This window comes from Rutilus rutilus (assembly GCF_951802725.1).
Source record: "Rutilus rutilus genome assembly, chromosome: 7".
Lineage (NCBI taxonomy): Eukaryota > Metazoa > Chordata > Actinopteri > Cypriniformes > Leuciscidae > Rutilus > Rutilus rutilus.
In genome coordinates, this window is record NC_140221.1 from 40,013,814 (window position 1) to 40,036,326 (window position 22,513).

General features: G+C 38.5%; 1 protein-coding gene across 2 annotated transcripts in view; it reads left to right on the forward strand.

Annotated features, from left to right (window-relative positions):
• Positions 1-500: 500 nt before the first annotated feature.
• Positions 501-22,513, forward strand: part of taok3a (TAO kinase 3a) — a 75,779-nt gene continuing 53,766 nt past the window's right edge. Inside the window, exon 1 of one of the 2 annotated variants that reach the window (XM_084413444.1) lies at positions 501-926. The gene's annotated coding sequence lies outside the window, so the exon portion shown is untranslated. Of the gene's footprint in view, positions 927-1,910; positions 2,091-22,513 lie in introns of those variants that run through there. The other variant, XM_084413445.1, reaches the window with a different exon arrangement.

Consider the following 22,513-nt stretch of genomic DNA (forward strand, 5'->3'; position numbering starts at 1 on the left):
CAAACAGAAATACTACTGATGCTTCTGCTATACTACAAATAATAATACAATCTATAAGATTTGAATTATAAATAATTTTATTATAAACGCTTAAAAAAAATCAAATTAAGTGCAAAATGTATTGCATAAAATGAATGCACCAACAAAATAACAACAATAATAGCCGATAATAATAATAATATCTCCATCATCAAACTATATTTGTTAGGGGATCAGTTAACTATCAGATTCACAGATTAGAATAACAGGTGTTCAACATATGGTAAGATTCAACAAAAATGGATCCAACTCATGCTTGGCCAGACTCATTCTACTCATAAATATTGCAATATATTATATTAACTTGTCAGCGGGAGTAATCTACGAAAAAGCCTCGATCTAATCATTATTACTCTAGATTATAATCCTGTCATATCTGTCACACTGCCGTCTCTATTGTGTCTTCATGGGCTCTTCCTTCCTCAGCCGGCAGGTGGCGGCGTAGAGTTTCAAAGCGCTTTGACTCGCGAGATCGTTTATCAGCGCGGTTACCTTGTAGCAGGTACGATGATGGGTTTTTCTAAAAGCGTCAGACGCTTGTCAAGTCTTTGTCAGTCGCGCGGGGTTTAATACAGTATTTATGCTGGATATCATAACACGAACTGTGTGGACGTTTTTATCATCGCACCGACGGGGGAGATAGTCATGACGTCTGTCGAAAAATAAAACAGGTTGATGCATTTTTTTTTCAGGTGTAGGAGCACCAAGAAGCCAATTGCAATGAGTTTGGAAGTTTATTTCTTTCAACATTCCACCTTACAAGGACTACAGGGGAAATAAGGTTTATTTTCACGGTTCATCACTGAGAAGAGCGCCTGAAGACATTTGCTTGTAACCGGACTTCTATGGAGTTGGACCTGGATTAAAGATAAAGCTTTGTTGACTTGGTAAGACCGTTTTTGTTGGTATTCACATTTATTATGGCTTTGGCAGATCATCTGTTTTGTCTTTCAGGGGTATTTTAATATTTTTGATAAGGTGCACCGTGTATTAAAAGCGTCTTTATCGTATCTGGTGTCACTATTCGCGTCTCCATTGATTCCATCTGCGCTCGATTGATTCTCCCTTGATGAACCTTTTAGAAGCATTTAGCCTACAAATGTTCAAGTGATGCAGACAGTGTGTTTAAACTCTTGGACTCAATATAGAATATCCATGATTGTTATTTTATGTTGGCACTCAATTCTTTAATATAATAACATTTTAATAGTTAAGTTATTGTATGTGCTCTAAAGACAAATATGGATGATTCTTCAATAAGGCATTTTTTACTAGAAACATTCAACATTTATCTTCAAATGGATAAAAAAAAAAACTTTAATTTTTTTAAAAGTTAGATAAATCTTGGACTTGCTAAAAGTTTGAAAATTGTAGCAAAAAATACTGTTTATAGCGATATATATATATATATATATAAATGTGTGTGTATGTATGTAGACTATATAATGTGTGTGTGTGTGTGTGTGTGTGTGTGATGTAAAAGTCTTCAAATTAATGCCATTTCTGAACTTGAGACTGTCACATGGTCTGAAATTGCTTTCCTGCCACTTATTATTTCTATTATAAACAAACATAATATTTTTTCAATTGAAATAATTGACAATGTTTTTTTTTTAAACATCTATAAATGTGCAAAGTAGTTTCCCAGTGTTTTATTATTAAAAACACTTTTCTACGGTCATTTTAGAGGCAAAGTGTTTTTAAAGGGAACAAGAATAGTGTAACTGACAAACGTTTCAATATATCGTTAACTAAGCAGTATTATTTTATTATCACCCTTATTAGAGATTAACCTATGGTTCTGGACTGAGAGTAATTTGGCTGCTTTGCTGTCATGCACTTTATTTCCGTGTGTTTATGTATGTGTGTGTGTGAGCGAACTTAACTATATGCGCACGCGGCTGTTCATCCAGGAAGTCTAGACAGCAAAGACTGACAGACAGGCGAAGATGGGCCATCAAAACGTTTAAAATACTCTATTTCCGGCTGAAATAAATGTTTTTGAACGGTGAATTTTACCCTTGAGCTCCCAGTCATCCTACAGAAAAGAGGTCAGTAACATTTACTACATTGCCATGGGTCTCTCGTGGATAAAACTGTCAAAGGTTCTGCTTGACATATACGTGCACATTAATTTTAGAGTCATGCAAAAAGAATCAAATACAAACAGAGTTTTTAACGCGGGTGTCAAAACAGAGTTTAATTATTTTAAATAACACCTGCTGGCGCTTTGCAAAGCTAGTCAGTTTGCTAACCTAACTGTTCTCAACCCTATAGCCTACCACCCAAACTTTCACTTCCTCTCCGGCTTAAATCCTCACTGCGTTCACATTCGTTTTACTTTAATCCATACTGACTTGTTTAAAAATGGAGCGCGTGAAAAGCATGATTCGTTTATGAATACAAGCAGCAGCAGCGGATAGACGCACTTCAAACTTAAGGTTAAGATGAATCTGCGTCCAGTTTGACATATTCAGAGAAATGAGGCTGATGTCAGTTAAGGCTGTTTATGGTGGCTCTTTTTCCCTCGTCTTCAGCCCCCGCTCCTTGTGTCGCTATTTTAAGCAGCGCGTCTATCTCTCACACACGCAGCGTTTATTCTGTTGGTTGGAGATCATAATGAAGTTTATAGTCATGAGGAGCGCAGGATAGAAACATCTCACAATGAGGATGAAGGTACTTTTTTTCTACCGTTTTTTGGCGCTGTCAGCGTTGTGCATGAACTAGTTGTTGTTTTTGGGGTCATTTAGGCTAAATAAATAAGTGCTGGTGCGATTCTTATTGTAATGGTGGATTATAATAGATTTAATATTCAACGTGAATCCAGTTCGTCTTTTAGCCTATATAGCCTAGCTTATATTGTCATTTACGATTTCCTTGCATTTTCTTAATGGTTTATCTCGTGCTCATGATGGATTGTTTAAGTGGTGGACGCAGATGCACATGCATGATAAATTACCAGTGTCCGATTCGTATCTGTGTCAGAATGAATCATACTTGGGATTCGATTCGAATCTTTTCAGTGAATCAGTTCGACAAAAAAGATGTCATCATCATCACACCGGACGCGATTTTTTTTATTTATTTTTTAGGATGGTAGGGGAAGACTCATGAATATTCATTAGGGAAGTTATCCCTGATTGGTCTGATGACCTACCCCTAACCCCACCCCTAAACCTAACCGTCACTGGGGGTCTGATGACCTACCCCTAACCCCGCCCCTAAACCTACCCGTCACTGGGGTTAAGACCAATCAGGGATGACTTTCCTAATGAATATTCATGAGTCTTCCCCTACCATCCTGGGAAAAAAAATATCGCACACCGGACTGAGCTATTCGTTCATGAATCGAATCGTCCAAACGATTCTTGAGTCGATTCGATTCGAACTCGCTAACTGGAGAACCGTTTTTATTTCGAATAAAGCTAGATTCATCCCTGCAATAAACTGACATATGAAATCACAATAAATTATTAATGCAACTTAATAGAAAAAACGTAATTATTATAATAATGTGGTGGAAAAGAAATGCTGAAATCGTGGTTCGAAAGAATCGATTTACATAATGAGTCAGGGTCTCCATCACTGTGAAGCAAGTCATGTAATGTAGGCTACTGATAATCATCGGCACAGCTGTTTTTCAGATAGAGGTGAAACTGGGTCGATTTCGGTGCTTATGTGTATGTCATGCTACTACTAGACCTATGTTTTTACTATTCTACTACTATGCACTATGCAGTGTTTTTTTATACATTTGATTACTCTATACAATTTGTAGTATTTCTTATTTTTATTGATTGAAATTTTTCTGGTTGGTCTATTGTATTTCATTCCTATATTCTTGTAATTAGTTTCTTTGTTCGAATTTTATCACTTATTTTATCACTGTTTACTTAAACTGTTTTTGTTCATTTAAGACAAAACCAACTGTTTATGAGGATATTTTGACACAATTTTGTGTGTATTTGTGCGTTCATGCGCAAGAAGACTCGTACAAGAACTCAATTCAGTATCTCACAGACTCAGAAAACGGTGCACAATGTAAATGCTGAATTGAGTTATCTTTGACATCTTCTTAAATTTGAAAATGGTTTGAAATCCCATTAAAGGTCCCATTCTTCGTGATCCCATGTTTCAAACTTTAGTTAGTGTGTAATGTTGTTGTTAGAGTATAAATAATATCTGTAAAATTATAAAGCTCAAAGTTCAATGCCAAGCGAGATATTTTATTTAACAGAAGTCGCCTACAGTGAACGGCCAGTTTGGACTACATCCCTCTACTTCCTTCTGTAATGACGTCAGTAGAACAGTTTTTTGACTAACCTCCGCCCACAGGAATACACAAAAAAGGGGGCGTGGTCTTGTTGCGCTCCCACGGAGAAGAGGAAGAGTTGCGTTTGTAGAATGTGTTTGTCGCCATGTCGTCGAGACGCTGTTATTTTCATTCCGGAGTCCAATCACCTTTGTTTGGCCTTCCCAGAGACGCTGTACTTAGAGATCAATGGTTACAATTTATGCGCATGCGCATGCCAGTCTCCACGTTATGGTAAGAGGCGTGACCTTTCCGGGCAACGTGCGCTAAGCTGCTGTCGAATCACAACGTACATGAGCCGCTGGCACAATCAGAACTCGTTACGTATTTCTGAAGGAGGGACTTCATAGAACAAGGAAGTCATCAGCCCGTTCTTAGGACAGTGAAAACAGCGGTATACAGATAAGTAAATTGTGTGAAAAATACGGTGTTTTTTTTACACGCGAAACATGAACACATGTTATATTGCACACTGTAAACACAATCAAAGCTTCAAAAACACACGAAAAACGGGACCTTTAAAATTCGCGCAGGAATCGATAAGCAGAAATTTGAATTTTATTACAAGTGTCCGATTCCTGACCTTAACTATCCGATTCCAGAATTGGAATCGATTATCGAAGATCTAGCCTAGTTCCAGAATTTGGAAATGTTTGCAAGGTTTACCATAAAAGTATTTGTAATGTATTGAAAAAAAAATCTGATTCACTTAGTAGCAGGTAAACTATCATTGACTGCGCAAAATCTGTGCTTTTACATTTAGTAACAGAATTAATTTCTTCACTAGTAGTGGAAAAGCCTATAGTGGCTTAAGATCAATGCTGGTAACTGAAAGGTTGTAGGTTCGAACCCTGCCGGAGGTCAGCATTGTTTGATTAAAGCACTTAATCCAGGTTTCCTTCAGGGGGTCTGCACTGATAGTAAGTGTGCTGTAAACTTGCTAAACTCTCGGAGACATTGTATTATTGGCTACAGGTTGACTCTTTAGTTTAGTTACCGGTAGTTTATTAACAATTTGGTGACCGATCAAGGTGAACTCTGAAACTCTAAGTCTGTGTGTGACTCAAGGTTTAATGGTTTATTGCTCTCACACACATCTTTTATAGATGCTCTTATCTGATTGCTGGATGTTTGGTAACTGGGACATTCCTAAATTAATAGCATTGAGACTAGTCATGTTTTCATTACAGGAAATACACTTGTTTGTCAGCGTGTATCTGTTTCAACATGAACCTGTTTAAATGTTGCTTTGACAGCATTTGCCTCTATTTTCTATTCATTTCATGTCATGATGTGAGGTCAGATTATATATTTGCTGAATCTACAAAAATATGAGAAATTCTCAGAAACTTGTTTAAATTAATTTAATGTAATTTAGTAATAAATCATTTATATAATTATTATTTATTTTATCATTGGTATTATTGGTATCAAGAATTGAATAGGAAATCTGTGAAAATAGGAAAACAATTGGAAAGCCCAGACTTTCCAAGCCAGCAGCACGTCAATTAAAGAATCGTAAAATATCTATTTTTGGTTTCAAATGAAATAGCTTTGAAGGGTGACAGTGACGTTTAATTAGCACTCCTCTGATGACGTGGTTTGACTGTGTCAGTGTCTATTTCGTATTGTCAGCATTGTGGACGCACTTGATTTCACACACTTCAAATACGTAAAAAAATTGTTTGGCAGAAATAACAAGGCGGCTCGTTTCAGAAGAACTTTACTATGACCGATTAATATTTATTAAAATTTAGTCCAATACATATACATTTAATTTTAGCTATTGTTACGCATGTTTTTACTATCTTTAAATTAGTGTGAGATCACACCTTCAGTTGGGGTGTGGACAGACGGATTTATGTTTTGATCTTTTTTGTATAGCACATTTGTTATTGAAAGAAGGCCAGTCCAGCATTGGCTGTTAACATGGTCTTTGTGTATGTATTAGTATAGAATGAGCGGTGTCATCTGTCTTTGACAAGGACTATGTTGTTAGGCCAACTTGAAGCCACTGCTCAATTCAGACACACACACATACTAGGCCATACCACATCACCACACATTATAAATGTAGTTCACATTATAAATGTAAATTTTCTCTAGTGAGGAGAATTTATAAGGGTCTCTTGTTGATCTAAAGGTGGTTGTTCGCACTCCAAGTCTTTCCAGGCAAGCATGAGTTTCAGTGACCAAACCTCTGTTTAGAATCCAGCTTGTCCAGTTCACCATCTTGTCTAATTTTAGTTCCTCTAAAATATGAGTTAATGATGTAGTAGCTTCAAATGAGTTGACCACAGTCCATGCGCGCTGTTTTTGAACTGACTTGCCCTCCATCGCTCCTTTGATGGCAGCACAGGGAGTCTGCGAGTGGCCTGAAAACACCCAGCTCATTATAATTAGCGCTACTGATTAAACCTCATGGACTTCTCTGCCCGTGTAATGTGTACCCAATCAATTCTTTCACTGCATGTCATTCCGGGCTTTAACTTTGTAAACTTCCTTTTTTGTTCCGCTCTCAGTAATGTTATGTTTCTGTTCCCTACATAGAATGGGAATCTGGGGAATTCAGGGAAATTCTGAGGTCAACTTTAATGTTAGATAGACCTGCGTTTGTCATTTACTTCTCTCTAGCTGCCGGCTGCTTTTACATTGCAAGTGCATGACATTGCAAGTGTATTTACCATGCGCTCTTGCGTTGCTGTGGTGGTAACAAACCTCTGTTTAAGGGTGTGATGGAGTTAACATTAGTGTCTGTTCTATTACAGCAGATCTGGTGTCATTCAAATAGCTACTGTAGAAAGAAAAAAATAGGAAAGTTTTAACTGACTTCAGTTTAATTGTCTTCAGAGAAAACCTTAGCAGCAACGCTGAGAATGCAGATTTTGCTTCTGTTGTTACAAATTGAGTTCTGGTTGATACGATAATTAGATTAATTATTTTCATTTTGTGGCTGACATTAAAGTTGTTATTATGATGACGTTTTGTTTAAATAAATTACAAATAAACCACCAAAAACCAATTGTTTTAAATGCAGTAAAGGAATTTAGGCATCAATGTAGTATGAAAAATGGATATTCATTTTAAGATTTGCTAAAGGTTACATTTGTCAGTGTTTTATATGAACTTTTAATTGCAGCATTAAATAACACTATTAACTTTAAGGCTGCATTTATTTGATCAAAAATATAGTAAAAATTTCAAATAAGTGTTTTTTTTTTAATATACAGTGAGGAAAATAAGTATTTGAACACCCTGCTATTTTGCAAGTTCTCCCACTTAGAAATCATGGAGGGGTCTGAAATTGTCATCGTAGGTGCATGTCCACTGTGAGAGACATAATCTAAAAAAAAAAATCCAGAAATCACAATATATGATTTTTTAACTATTTATTTGTATGATACAGCTGCAAATAAGTATTTGAACACCTGTCTATCAGCTAGAATTCTGACCCTCAAAGACCTGTTAGTCTGCCTTTAAAATGTCCACCTCCACTCCATTTATTATCCTAAATTAGATGTACCTGTTTGAGGTCGTTAGCTGCATAAAGACACCTGTCCACCCCATACAATCAGTAAGAATCCAACTACTAACATGGCCAAGACCAAAGAGCTGTCCAAAGACACTAGAGACAAAATTGTACACCTCCACAAGGCTGGCAAGGGCTACGGGGAAATTGCCAAGCAGCTTGGTGAAAAAAGGTCCACTGTTGGAGCAATCATTAGAAAATGGAAGAAGCTAAACATGACTGTCAATCTCCCTCGGACTGGGGCTCCATGCATGATCTCACCTCGTGGGGTCTCAATGATCCTAAGAAAGGTGAGAAATCAGCCCAGAACTACACGGGAGGAGCTGGTCAATGACCTGAAAAGAGCTGGGACCACCGTTTCCAAGGTTACTGTTGGTAATACACTAAGACGTCATGGTTTGAAATCATGCATGGCACGGAAGGTTCCCCTGCTTAAACCAGCACATGTCAAGGCCCGTCTTAAGTTTGCCAATGACCATTTGGATGATCCAGAGGAGTCATGGGAGAAAGTCATGTGGTCAGATGAGACCAAAATAGAACTTTTTGGTCATAATTCCACTAAACGTGTTTGGAGGAAGAAGAATGATGAGTACCATCCCAAGAACACCATCCCTACTGTGAAGCATGGGGGTGGTAGCATCATGCTTTGGGGGTGTTTTTCTGCACATGGGACAGGGCGACTGCACTGTATTAAGGAGAGGATGACCGGGGCCATGTATTTTGCGAGATTTTGGGGAACAACCTCCTTCCCTCAGTTAGAGCATTGAAGATGGGTCGAGGCTGGGTCTTCCAACATGACAATGACCCGAAGCACACAGCCAGGATAACCAAGGAGTGGCTCTGTAAGAAGCATATCAAGGTTCTGGCGTGGCCTAGCCAGTCTCCAGACCTAAACCCAATAGAGAATCTTTGGAGGGAGCTCAAACTCCGTGTTTCTCAGCGACAGCCCAGAAACCTGGCTGATCTAGAGAAGATCTGTGTGGAGGAGTGGGCCAAAATCCCTCCTGCAGTGTGTGCAAACCTGGTGAAAAACTACAGGAAACGTTTGACCTCTGTAATTGCAAACAAAGGCTACTGTACCAAATATTAACATTGATTTTCTCAGGTGTTCAAATACTTATTTGCAGCTGTATCATACAAATAAATAGTTAAAAAATCATACATTGTGATTTCTGGATTTTTTTTTTAAAGATTATGTCTCTCACAGTGGACATGCACCTACGATGACAATTTCAGACCCCTCCATGATTTCCAAGTGGGAGAACTTGCAAAATAGCAGGGTGTTCAAATACTTATTTTCCTCACTGTATATATATATATTTTTTTTAATGTAATTTAATCGTGTGATTTTGCACTGTGACGTTTATATTTGCTCCGGAACAGTGGATTGCGGCTTTGAAATCGAGTGCATTTGGAGTTATTCTTCCAAACCGTCAGTAGTTGTCAGAAAAACACTATAACGCCTGTCTTACACCTGCGTACTGCCCAAGTCCTGCTTTCTTCTCCGACACAGAGAACAAACAAGATGACAGCACGATCGGCAAAATGTTGGTGACATTCATTATCATGTAAACATAATGGGCGATATATAGTCACCAAAAATGATTGAGGTCATGTACATATATTGTGCGGTAAGTCGATATATTGATTATTGCGACAGCAGCAGGTTAGTTCGCTTAAAACATAACTGACTGTGTGAAAGACCTCAATTTAGTACTGAGAGGTGGCTTTATGTGCACACACTTTGGGTGTGAGCACAAAATCTGTGGGAATGAGTAAAATTATGCACAAATATGTGCAATCCCATGCCGAAATTCAAGCCCTGTAAACACCAACAATTTTCATCCAGAGCAAATAAAACAAGGCTTATATAACTCGCTGTTGGAGAGATGAGAGAGTGTGAAAGCGCAGCTGGTATCGTGTATCTATTCTGCGGAAAATGAGTATTGGAAGCGTTTCAGATATTTCAGTATCGTTTCGTTATGTATCGAAAAATCTATATTTTTGACTACAGTACATTGAATGTAGTTTATTATTTCAGATGCCTTTTTAAAAAAGACTACAATGAAAAAGTTCTAAAAGTCAACCTGTCCAAGTGACCATAGCAGTGACTGCTGAAATCCACCCCCTTTTGGTGAGTTGGTGGGTGGTAATGCCAAGCCCTGCCAATAACCGATACAGACAACAGAGAAGAGAAGACAATATAGAAGACCATTTAAGCAAATGCTTGCTACAGCGCCCCCTCAGCAGCATTACTGAGAATGTAATGTAATGTTGTAGTGGCGTTCAAGTGCATGAATAGCGCTCTGCCTGTTTAAAAACGTCACCGAATGCCAATTCCACCAAATCTTTCTTCTTAAGATCGTTGACTTTGCAACATCTGCGCAATATAGAAGTTCCTCGCCATAGAAAAGCGTGATCAAAAAAGTTTGAGAACCACTGACCAAAAATGTTTGAGAACCACTGATTTAGATGGACTGACTTATCTTCTTACATCAGTGTGAGGTGAGGAATGAGTCTTTCGTCACTTTTCGTGACTCAAGCAGCCTGTTACGCTGCAGGCCCATCTCCCTCGGTTACCCAGAGCCTTGTCTTCTGGGACTCTTCTCTCTCAATCTCTTCCATGTGAGCTCAACGTCTCTGTTGAAAAATGCATCAGGATGGGAGTAACCATGCTGGCAGTCAGACGGGGCGACTCGAGAGTGTATGGCCCAGTAGGAAAGCGCATTAAAAATTAAACCTCTGCTGTCAGTCGTAATGTTCAGCTGATCAGCTTCAGTGAGGCTCGTAGAAAAAAACGCCGCTCAAGATAACACAAGGAATGCTTTCCTTGGCGATGACACTCACATGTGCTGATTTTAATGACTCTGTTGAAAGCTGTATGAACTTGTAAAATACATTTCCTTCTGACGCTTTAGGTAATTGCATTGCTCCAGTGGATTCAGTTACCGATATTGACCGCAGCCCCTTTGCTTGTTCACAATAGCGGCCCTGTCACAGTTAGGTGGCTCTCTGGGTCACGATGCTGGTGAAATAAAAGCTGCACTGTCACACAGAAATGTCTGTGATTGTCAATTGTAAAAAAAATTGAGAAATAGGTCGCTGTCATTAGGCCAAACTGGAGACACGTGAGTCACTGGTCTGCCACTTTGAAGACATATATGCCTCATATGAATTGAATGGAATTGAATTAGAGATTATCATTTAGCAGGGAATGAATTCAGTGTCCTTAATTTGCTGAATTTAGAAGGTAATTTACCTCTTCTGGACAATGAATTGTGTGCCAAATAGCTTTTGAACCTGAAACCATGAATTTTTTTAATGTTTTTGAAAGAAGTATCTTATGCTTACCAAGGCTACATTTTATTTGATCAAAAATGCAGTAAAAGCAGTAATATTCTGAAATATTATATTAAGACCATTTAATGCCTGACACCCCATGTCCTAACTACACACAACGCGACGCGCGATAAAAGGTATCTTTTCCATGTTAATCAGAGTTTTTGTCCTAACCAGCCGCGACGGTTTCTATTTTTCTGTGACGTCGCAGCTGGAACAACAAACACAAAGTGTGGCAATGATAATCTCAGGTACTGTTTATGTGCTTTATTCAGTGTCAAAGGCGCGTAATGTGATTTTGAATATAATTTAGTGATTACAGCTTTGTAGCTGTAAAAGCAACAATGGATAATTCACCTCAGATCTTGAAATTAGGTACCCTGGAAATCCAGAGTTCTCGCGAGAGCACAAGTTGAATTTGCTCAGCGAGTTACTCTGGCGTCGAGTAATGATGCTCATTAAATATGCCCTTGTATCCGAGCTGCACCAATCACATGGGGTTATCTGATATAGGCGGGCTAAATAGATGATGACAGCGCTGTGACATCGAAGTCGTAAGTAAACATTGCAAGATGGCTATGGATGAACACCAGTTGTTTGAAACGGCTTTGGCCGCTACAATGAACGACTTAGACTTGGCTTTTTATCTAAAAGAGGAACAGAAGACGGCGCTCGAATCGCTCCTTTGCAAGAAGGGCGTTTTTGCTGTTTTGCCGACCAGATACGTTAAGAGTCAAATCTACCAGTTAGCTCCGCTGGTAGCTAAGCGGTAACTTGTTGTGATTGGTAGTAGTGTTATACAAATGAGTGCAGTGAAATTTTCAAATGCATGCTTGGTGCCACCTCTCGAGCTGGCCGATTTTCATTAGTTGATGCTAGACCATTAATCTTTCAGATTTAGGTCTGGATTTCCAGGCTAGAAATTAGGCCTAAACGAATGGAAACAAGAACGTCCAAACTGTGAACAAACAAGTGTATTATTTGACAAATATAGTTTTAGTAACTCAGTGGCCTATGTATTTCTAATAATGTTTAAATGGTGTAATATTTGTGAATTTAATTATGTAGCCTACTTATCCATTTTCTTGCGACTGCCGTGAAGGTTACTCTCTGGTGCTGTGCACTTGCCGCGAGACTCCGCCCACACGCTGTTCTGATTGGCTGTGGGTTTTGAATGATTTTGACGCATCTCGCAGTCGCGTCTAGTGTGGACAGACAAATTATTTGTCGCTGGAATCTTATCGCATCGCGTCTGGTTAGGACACGGTGTTAAAGTGAATACGTGATACGAGAATAAGATATCAGTGCGAGTTGCTTTCAGTTAAAACAGCTCAAATATACATTTTAGTCTGGGACTAGCTTAAAGGTATAGTGGAGGATTTTCTTTTTCCGGGTGGATCATCAAGACTATTGGTCCTCCTAGTTGTCAATCATTCTGGTGATATGTTTACGTAAGGCCGTCGTACGTGCTCGTCCCCAGGTAGTTTTCGCTTTCTGCGCATGCGCACTTTCAGGTGTATATGTGTGGTGAGCTACGGTTTCAGCCATTCATTGAAGCTCGCCCGTTCTCACCGGGTTTTTTCAAAATGTCTGAGGGTCGCAAGAGAAAAAGTGTCTACGAATTGTATGACGAATCTGAAGAAAGAAACAAGACCAGAGTGTTTTCGGGAGAATATTTCACACGTTGGCGTGCGCTAAAAGCACAGGTTGGGCTTCCCACTGATGCCTCAGTCGCAAAGTTTCTACTCTACAGGTAAAGTTTGGCATGCTATTTGGAGAAATCCATTTAAAATCACTGCTAGTAAAAGTTAATGTAAGCTATGATTAGATGCTAGTCCTGGCACACGCCACGCACTAGGCTCGTGCATGCTCTCTCGTGCACACGTTTAATAGGCGTTCGAGTGTTGCGCATGTGCATTTTTTCAAAAAGTGGAGAGGGCGGTTCTTTTCTAAAATTCGGGAAAATCCTCCACTATACCTTTAAGCCTTGTCTGTGAAACCAGGGGAATATGTTATAAAATGTATTTTATTCCTGACCTGTGACAAAGCTGAATTTTCAGCATCATTACTCCAGTCTTCAGATATACACACATATCGTTTGCCAAGCCACGTTATTTTTTTATTTGCTGTGCCTGTGCTGTTAGTAGATTACTCACACCTGATTATCATCTGCTCTGTTTGCACTGCGCTTTGTAGATTGTGTCGATCATTTTGGAAATGAGCTGGACGTGTCTTTATTTTTTCGCACATTGTCAGTAGATCAACCGCATCTATTTCCACTCCCTTCTTCAATTTAATGGGATTACGGTCTCTCACTAATTTGCTTTGTTTAGTTAATCCAGCCCTAAATGTGTAGACCTACTTTACTTGCTGAATTTAAGTATTTACTTTTGAACAATAGTGTATGCTTCACCAAATGTTTTAATTAAATTTGTGTTTTAGATATTTGCAAATAGTAATTTGGTAGTGAAATGTCCTTGTTCCAAAATCCTTCTGCACAAAACCACTATATATAATAAACATCAAGTCTGTTCTTCTGATGGAGTGTGATTGTGTTGCATTGCACAGCATTTTCACTCTCTGTGTGGACAAGTCACTTGTTTTTGGGAGCTTGTTACATCACATATTGGATTTTTAATGTCAGGCTGCATTGTCATCATGTATAGTTTATGGTTGGTGAGTAAAACTGATTTTTGTTTTGATGTATAACTTTTTTCTGAAGGCCTATTTCAGGTCCACCTCTCTCTCTCTCTCTCTCTCTCTCTCTCTCTCTCTCTCTGTGCATCTGTAGTTTGATCATTGTAGTTCATGGATGGCTGTTCTGTTACCCCATTACACCTTCTTTAACCTCATATCATTATAGGGCAGTGCTGGTGTAAATAGGGTACAAAATGTTTTGTAATGCAATCAATGAAACCACATTCAGAGGTAGACAAAAAAAAAAACACGTTTTGACACATCCTCTGTTGACGTACAATCTAAAAATAAATATGTACATATTTTGCGTGTGTGTACACGAGCGTGATTCGGAACAGGCCCCCTGTTTCTCTCTGTTTGACAGACAGTTCAGTCGATGTGAAGAGAGCGTGAGGTAATGAGTAGTGTTCTATAAATAGTCACCACTCCCCCGTCCTAAAGCCCTCTGTTTCACCCATCTGATGTGCTGGCTGCCACACAGTAAACAGTGCTAACATGCAGTTTATAGCATCTTTGAGGATTTAGGTGATAGAAGTTTTATTTTAAATCAGTTTGGTCATGTTATTTGATCTGTAATGAAACAAAGCAACAGCAATATGATAAAAGACATGAATGATAGATTGATATATTTTTATATTAATAAACCCAATTAAAGGATCTGTATGTAAGAAATGTATTTCAATTAATCATAAAATGGCCCTGATATGTCACTAGACATTAAGAAATCATATTCATTTCAAATACTTATATCACTGACAACAGTAGTCCGGCCAGGATATTGTAATTTAAAAAGTGAAGTTGCAGCCCTCAACTGATGTTGATGTTGTCATCTTGTGTTTTGGCCTGAAGCGCCACCCTCCACCTATCTACCAATCACGAAGTCAGTAGTGTTTCGGCATCCGGGTTGCCAGCTCTGCTCTAGTTACCACAGCTACGTAGCAGCCTACGTTCCTGCTGGATCCTGCAGCCTATCTGGCAACCTCGAGTCAGGGGGGAGGGGGAGGGGATACACCGCTCTACAGTAATTTGAAAGTGATTGCAGTACCAGTTTTGGCCACAATCTTACATACGGCTCCTTTAACATGAGTGTACCTAACATATAACTATAGTCTTTTTACAGTGCCAAACAATTGAGAATTAAGAATTGAACTATGTCACAGCTAAGCATATTGGTATTTTACAATGACTAAATTGGCTCAACCAATCAGATTTTAGTGGGTTTTACAAAATTAAATAAGTATTGTAATACAATGAATGATTATACAACAGTTGTGTAGCCATCTATGATTTTTGCTATTATTAATATTAATAATCCTTTTAAAAAAAAAATTTTTATGACTTTTATTTGCTTATATTGTGTGTGTGTGTGTGTGTGTGTGTGTGTGTGTATGTTTGTGTGTTTATGTACGTGTGTATGGTATGTGTGTATGTATACACATACGTGTGTGTGTGTATGTACACGTTATATATGTTTGAATATGTTATTATACAATGATATCTATTCGTTATTACTGTGAAATTGGTTCTGCATATCGTTTAGCAGACACACAACTCAAAAACAAATGATTGCTCATAAAAATAGTATGGATTGATTGCTATTTTTATGTGTGACAATAAACAGCTACAGCCAGTTGCTTATTCAGTATGAAATAATTTTGTAAACATCTTAACATTTGCACTTATAAGTATGTAAGATATTCGGTCTATGAATCTCTAAGTTGAGTTTGTGAATAGCTATATTGCATTACTTTAGGTCTGTTTAAGTTCAGCTCCATTAAGCAGGCACATGTTCCCATGGGGATGTGATGTAGTCCAGGCCAGCTCTCCTACTGGAGCTTTCTCATTGGGTCACTGACAGCTCTCACCATCTTCAATGATATCTCATATCCCATAATGCCTCATCTGTGTCTGACTGTTCCAGTGTCATGCTCTAGCCTGTTCACATCAGTGTGATCCGACGCTGAAACACATACGAAGGGGGTCTTTCTATCTTTCACATTTACATTTTCCAGTTTACTCACTGTCTGGGGAATTCTCTCTATTCCTTCATCTCTCTCAACATCTTACATTCCTCTCCTAATGTGTCATTCATCTCTCTCTTGCATAAAAGACATTGCTACATCCGCACATAAATGGAGCTTTAACCCTTTTCAGAAGACAGTGTTTGAGTGCTTCTATAGCTTGGGTTTTCATTCCATCTTTTTTTCAGCCCAGATGTTTGAAAATCTCTCTCTGTACATTTGACACTAATAATCTCGCCCTTGTGTCTAGTAGCATAGACACTGAACAAATGTAATCCTGCAACAGATGAAGCATTTTAAAATGTCACTGGTACAAGACATTTTCAACGGATTCTTCTGTTCACGTGATTCTTATTATTATTTCCTTTGTTTTGTTTACTGGCAGTTGCATTCTAATATAAATATTAACATGTAATCTTGAGTTCCCACCAAATCCAACAAGAAGCACGAAGAGTAAATATTTGCATATGTTTGACATAATCTAGACATAATCTCTTTGACATAATCACTATGGTTTATGTGATGGTAGTCTCGCTTGTACAGATTTTGACTATGCATGGAAAATATTAATACATGTGCTACGTGTTTCAGAGTGAAGTGCTGCTTCACAGTTCTTAAATGTGAGCAGCTCATTATCCACGGGTGTTTGCAGTGTCCCAAAGAAATAAAAAAAAAGTTTGACAGTTTAACGTTTGAAAATAAGACATTCACAAATATTACTACTGCAATTTTACAGTTGTAATGATTTTTTAAAAATACTTTTCTTAAAAACTTTTGTTTTATTTTGTAGTAAAAATGTCAAACGTAATATTTCCTTTTTTATATATTTGCATGTAGTAATAATCATAATTATAATAATAATTATAGCCTTATTGATATATAATAACAAAACTTTGGCCAATTTGTGCAGCCCAGCAAACAAGCACAGCTTTGTTTTTAAAATCGCATATCTATCGGTCTATCTGTCTATCTTTGCCCTACATCTGTCTATTTCTTCTTAAAAAGCACTTTTAGTAATCTGTATCCAGTAAACAATTTTGTTTCCATGCAGAATGGTAGAAACTATTGCACCCTGACTTCAGAAAATGGCATCAGATTCACCGACCAGATTAGAGTTCACCAGGTCAAGAAAGTGTTTGCCATTTAAGTGTGCAGTTTGCGTCAGACGGTAAGTGAACGGACTGTGGGCGGTCCGTGGGTGTGCCTTCTGAGGCTAACACCCAGGTGAACGTGAGCTAACCTGCTGAACATTATGTGGATAGACTGATATAAGATATTTAAAAAAAACGTCTGGGATTTTGTCCATGCAATGAAAGGCAATGGGGTCCAAAAAGTATTATGGACTTCTTCAACGTTCTTTAAAATATCTTTTTTGTTCCACAGATGAAAGAAAGTCATACAGGTTTAGACATGTGGATGAGAATTTTCATTTTTGGGTGAACTATCCGTTTAAGTGGGCTCTCTCAGGGCTCTACGGTAACTTTTTTTTATTAAAAAAATTTAGGAGCACAGTCCAGAATTTAGGAGCACAGACAATTGAAAGTTTTTTTTTTTCCTTAAACAACAATATTACTGCCACATATAACATGCACAAGTATGGAGAGCATGAGAAAAGAGAATTCAGAAACATAGCGTGTGACAGAAGTTTACCTTATTAACATTTAATATTTTCATTTTTAGAAAAACAAGTTACACTGGCTGTCCTCAGAAAACACAAAAAACATGCATAAATTCGTACATTTCATATGCACAAATACACAATGCACAGACGCTGAAGTGTAGTCCTCAAATGTATTTAAAAGGACAGTCACCAACAAATAAAAATTATGCCATTTAACAACCCAAATGTCGTTATACACCCATAATATTAAAAATACCTGCAAGTGTGTTCTGAAGATTAGAGAATGATAATAAATGAATAATATATTAAATGTTAACAGAATTTAAATTTTTGGGTGAACTGTCCTTATAAAAGCTCTAAATTAACATCTGCACTCACTGCTGAACACAATTCATGTTTCTGCCACACAATCATTGCTACAGCAATCAGATGGCCCAAATTTCGTGAATGGGATCTCTTCTTTCGCTATCATGTATGCAGTGTTAAATTAGATTTTTAGTTGTCAGAGAGCTTCTGCGTTTGTAAGGCTAATTTGCCTGTTAGCGGCTGCCTGAATTGTACGGGGATTATTAGGTTGCGACCTGTTAATGAATATGTCCCTGCAGCGTAAATGACGCTGGGAATTGCCATGCTTCACTAGCGATTCTCGCTTGAAGTGTGAATGTTCGCACACAAACATTGTTGGCCCTGCTAATTCTGCACCGGCTTCTTTGCAGTATTTGCACAGCATAACATCTTTATCTTGCTCGTATTGTAGCCACGGAAAAGCGTCTAGCCATTCTTTTTGAAAACTGTACTGTTTAACGTTACCTGTCACTGATATTTTCTGCTTCTTACAAGGAACAACAGCACCAACATCTTGCTCTTGTTCAACGTCTTGTTCTTTTTGTTCGAAGATACTCTGTTCTGCCTCGATTGAGACAGAACTTTTAAAGTAAAATGTGATACTCTTCATCCCAACACAAGACAGTTTCAACGCCACAGTCGTCTCAATGCTTTTTCGCGCCGCTTGGTTGACTGACATTAAAAAGCAACCAATCGCAGTGCGAAACGTCACTGTTGATACGTAACGTACATGTAAGGACATTTGGGAGTTGTAGTTTTTAGCTTCGATCAGGTCAGTCGCACAAGTGCGCCTAAATCTCTTTTCATGGTCGCACACAGAAATGTTTAGTCGCGAATGCGACTGAAATGGTCGCACTGTAGAGCCCTGACTCTTATGCAGCTGTTTTAGCACCCATCACTCTGTGTGAGGTAGAATAGCACATCAGGATTTGGGAGAAGCAAAGGAAATGCTAAGGGTGCTTCTCAATACTCAAATTGATGCTTCCTCGCTCCTCCGTCCTCCAGCCCGTGTCCTCGAAACCGATCGAAGACAGCCATCTTGAAGGACATCTCAATTCTCTTATTACACCGCAAGCTTCCTGAGGAGTCATGAGTAAGGATACACAAGTGTATCCTTCCATCGCATCCTAAGGGGGTGGAGCTAAGACGCAAGGAAAGGAAGCGATGAGTAAGAGTAGCAAACAGTGTCTTACATGTAGTAATCATTTCCTGTGGTGACAGATGCTCATATCCTGTCTTTCAGGAAGTGATCTCATGGCACCTTACCATCATGTTTTGTTTACGATAGATGTGCGGTGCATTTTGTGGTGATTAGTAGCTGCACGGTCATTTTAACAGAAAAGCACAGCATCTTAATCAGTGTAACATGATAAAGTGACTAGCAGTAAAAGAGTCTTAACTGACTGCAGGACAGATAAATCGCTTGTTGGTGGAAACACGGTGAGAGGCTTGACCAGACTAATTTGCATAGATGTAGAGAGACAGCAGAAGATCAGATAAACACAGAGTTGAATAACAGAAGCTTTATAGAACTGATAAATCAATAGTCAGGTATACAAGACAAAAACATTTGGCCTACTCATATTCAGCCACATCAGACTCTTGATGTCACATCTATCTGTTTTGGATCTTTTTTGGTTCTGATGTCACCCTGTGCAGTGAGTTCCTGGTAACGCACACACACCTCGACATGCTCTCAGGGAATGATGAGTCAGGAACAGCAGATGACAGCACTGTCTGGTCAGGACCATAATTGCTGCTGCACGCTGGGCCTAAAGGGCTCTACAAGACACGGCAAGGGCTTATGGGAATGACATATTCCACTTACCTTCGCAAATGTTGACGGAACCTGACAAAGAGTGCTGGAGTAGGGACGGAGGTTATTTTCATTTCTTTTAATTTAATTTCTTCCTGTAGGGATGACATCGGTTTGACATGGGGTTTTCAAACTGCGGTCTGGGAACCCCCGAGTGGCAGGTGCAAAGGGGTGCTTGGGGATTTGTCGAAAGGTTCTGAGAAAAAATAATAAATACATTTGAAAAATTGACCAAATTTGACATTAGCACATCCTGCGTTTTAAAGACTATTCGGAAATCATGAGATTAATCAAAATGGTTTTATTGACAGCTATAGTTTAATGTTTCTATTCAGGTTCAGCGGGTAAAAATTTAAAATATATAGGGAAATATCTGGTAAATTTTGAATACAATTATTTGCAGAAAGATCATTATATTTTGGGGTCTGTGGCAATAAATGTGTTAAGCCTCCACAGTCTCATAAGTTTTGGTTTGTTCCCTCAGAAATGGGAAAAAAATCTCTGTTTGTATCCCATTTTTCCAAAGAAGAGCTCTACATTTTCAGTTTGTATTGTGTTTTTCTCTATTTTGTTGGGTGTCTTGGATCTTTGATTTCTGTTTGGATACCTGTGCACTCACTCTCCACTTTCTTTGTATTTGGGAAATTGAAACCCTTTTTGGTAAAAAGTCCAAATTTAGAAGCAGGAATTCATCAAAGTAACTGACACTCAGTAGTGCATTAGTGCTCTGAATGATTAATGGGGTTTGTGATCCAAAGTGTGGCTTTCCTTGTTTTATTTCTGGTCACTGCTTCCTCCCCCAAAGCAAGTAAGCAGAAAACAGACAACTCCGAACCAAATAATTTCACCCAAATTCCACTTTAATACACACAAGGCGCAGAATTTTTTTTTGCTTAGTTTATTTATTTATATATTTTTAAATGAATGATTTGAGTCAGTGCATTCTGGGAAATGGATAGAACGACAGCGGGCGTGAGAAGGAAAAAAAGAGCCTGACAGTGCACTAATTTCATTCCCAAATTAGTTTGATCCTGAGATAAAAGCTAAAGTCACAACTTTGAACGTTCCTTTGCGATGATGTACATAATTCATATTGTCAGTGTGTATTTTCTGAAAACAAACCCAACGCACGGATGATGATTCAGTGGCCTAGATGTGCGTCGTTTGACCCGTTTCCCTTCTGAGCTTTTACTTCCTGAGGTTTTCCCTCGCAACATTTAATCTCTCTATTTCAATTTCCTCTTTCCTGCCTACTTTTACATCTTATTGATCTCAAGTTTGTACAATTAAAACCTTTCAGCTTCTGTTTGCTGCAGCAGCAGTGTAATTTGGTTCATAATCATCATCGGCAGGTGCTCTCTGCAGTGTTGTATCGACATGAAAAAAAGTATTTCATGCACATTTCCCACATGACTTGAACAAAAAGCTTTTTAAGGCCACTATGGCCTCTTTATATCGTAATTATGAGACAGTGTGAGTGCGACAAGTTATTAAAAACTCCTATATATGTAAGGGGTTTTGGCTGTGTGTGTGTGAGTGAGCGAGTGAATATAGTAGCTCTATTTTAGGTCAGCTACTCTTAAAGGCTCGTGCACGAAATTATGCAAATGAGTTCCAAATCCCCAGAGACTTCCAGGGCCCGATGACATCATCATCATCTCCAGCTGATGAGACTCCAGATAGCCGGCTTGGTTCCTCCGGTCCCTCGTCGATTATACACACTCTCACACGCATGTACACACGATAATACTCATTTGTAAGTTTTATAGTGTGTGTGAATGGGGAAATGAAGACAGTGGAACTCATAAAAGGGCATTAAAGGGAATGCTAATGTTTTTATAGGTATGACTGTGTGGTCCCTTGGAGCGCTCACTCTGTGTGGCTTTAATTCATACTCTTTAGAGTCTAAATATTTGATGGTGTAAAAAGCCGGTGGTTTGTGTTTTGTGCCAGGGAAGCAGCAGCACTTGTGTGTGTGTGTGTGTGTGTGTTTGACTAAAGCATTAATCTCTCTGCTCTCTCTGATTGGAAAATCCTGTTGGGTTTAGGGCAGCTCTTCTTTGAATCTAGAGCATGGCAGTAGTGTGTGTGCATATCTGCATATGTTTCCAGAGAAAATCAGTGTGCATTTTTCATGCGTTTTAAAATGTATAGTTGTAATGTGTTGAGGTGTGTGGTTAAAAGGGGGAGGGGAGGGAAGTGAGCATTATTCTAGCTGATTTCCTGTGTGAGCTTGAAAGACAGAATCCGTTGTGCTCATATGTAGGTGCAGGAGTGTGTGGGGTACATTCCTCTGTGTGTGTGTCTGAACAGATGCAAGAGAGTTGATTCACCACCTGTGGTGATCAAATCACTCAAATCCACACACAGTAGTACAGTATGTGACCATGTGCTTGTCTCAAATCATATTTCACTCTGTCATCAGCTGTTTGGGCTAAAACAGAAGTACAAATTAAGCCCTCAGTATCAGGTCAATTCGAGAAACAATTTAAGGTCAAACTCTCATGTTCCGCTTTGACGGTACTTCTAGCCTAAGGGTGGTTGACATATAAGCCTGAAAAAGTTTTTTTTTTAATTCAAATATTAGGCATAAAAAAAAAATGAGTTGTGTTATACTGACTCTTGAATTTCCAAAAATATATGTGGTCTTTTAGATTTTGTATTGGAAATTGGATTTATTCACCAATTTGTTGCATTTGGGCCTAAAATTGTCAAATGGTGTGACACAAAAGTTATTCTATATAAAATGAAAATGGGATATACTCTCCCTAAGTAACTAACTTCACCATAAATC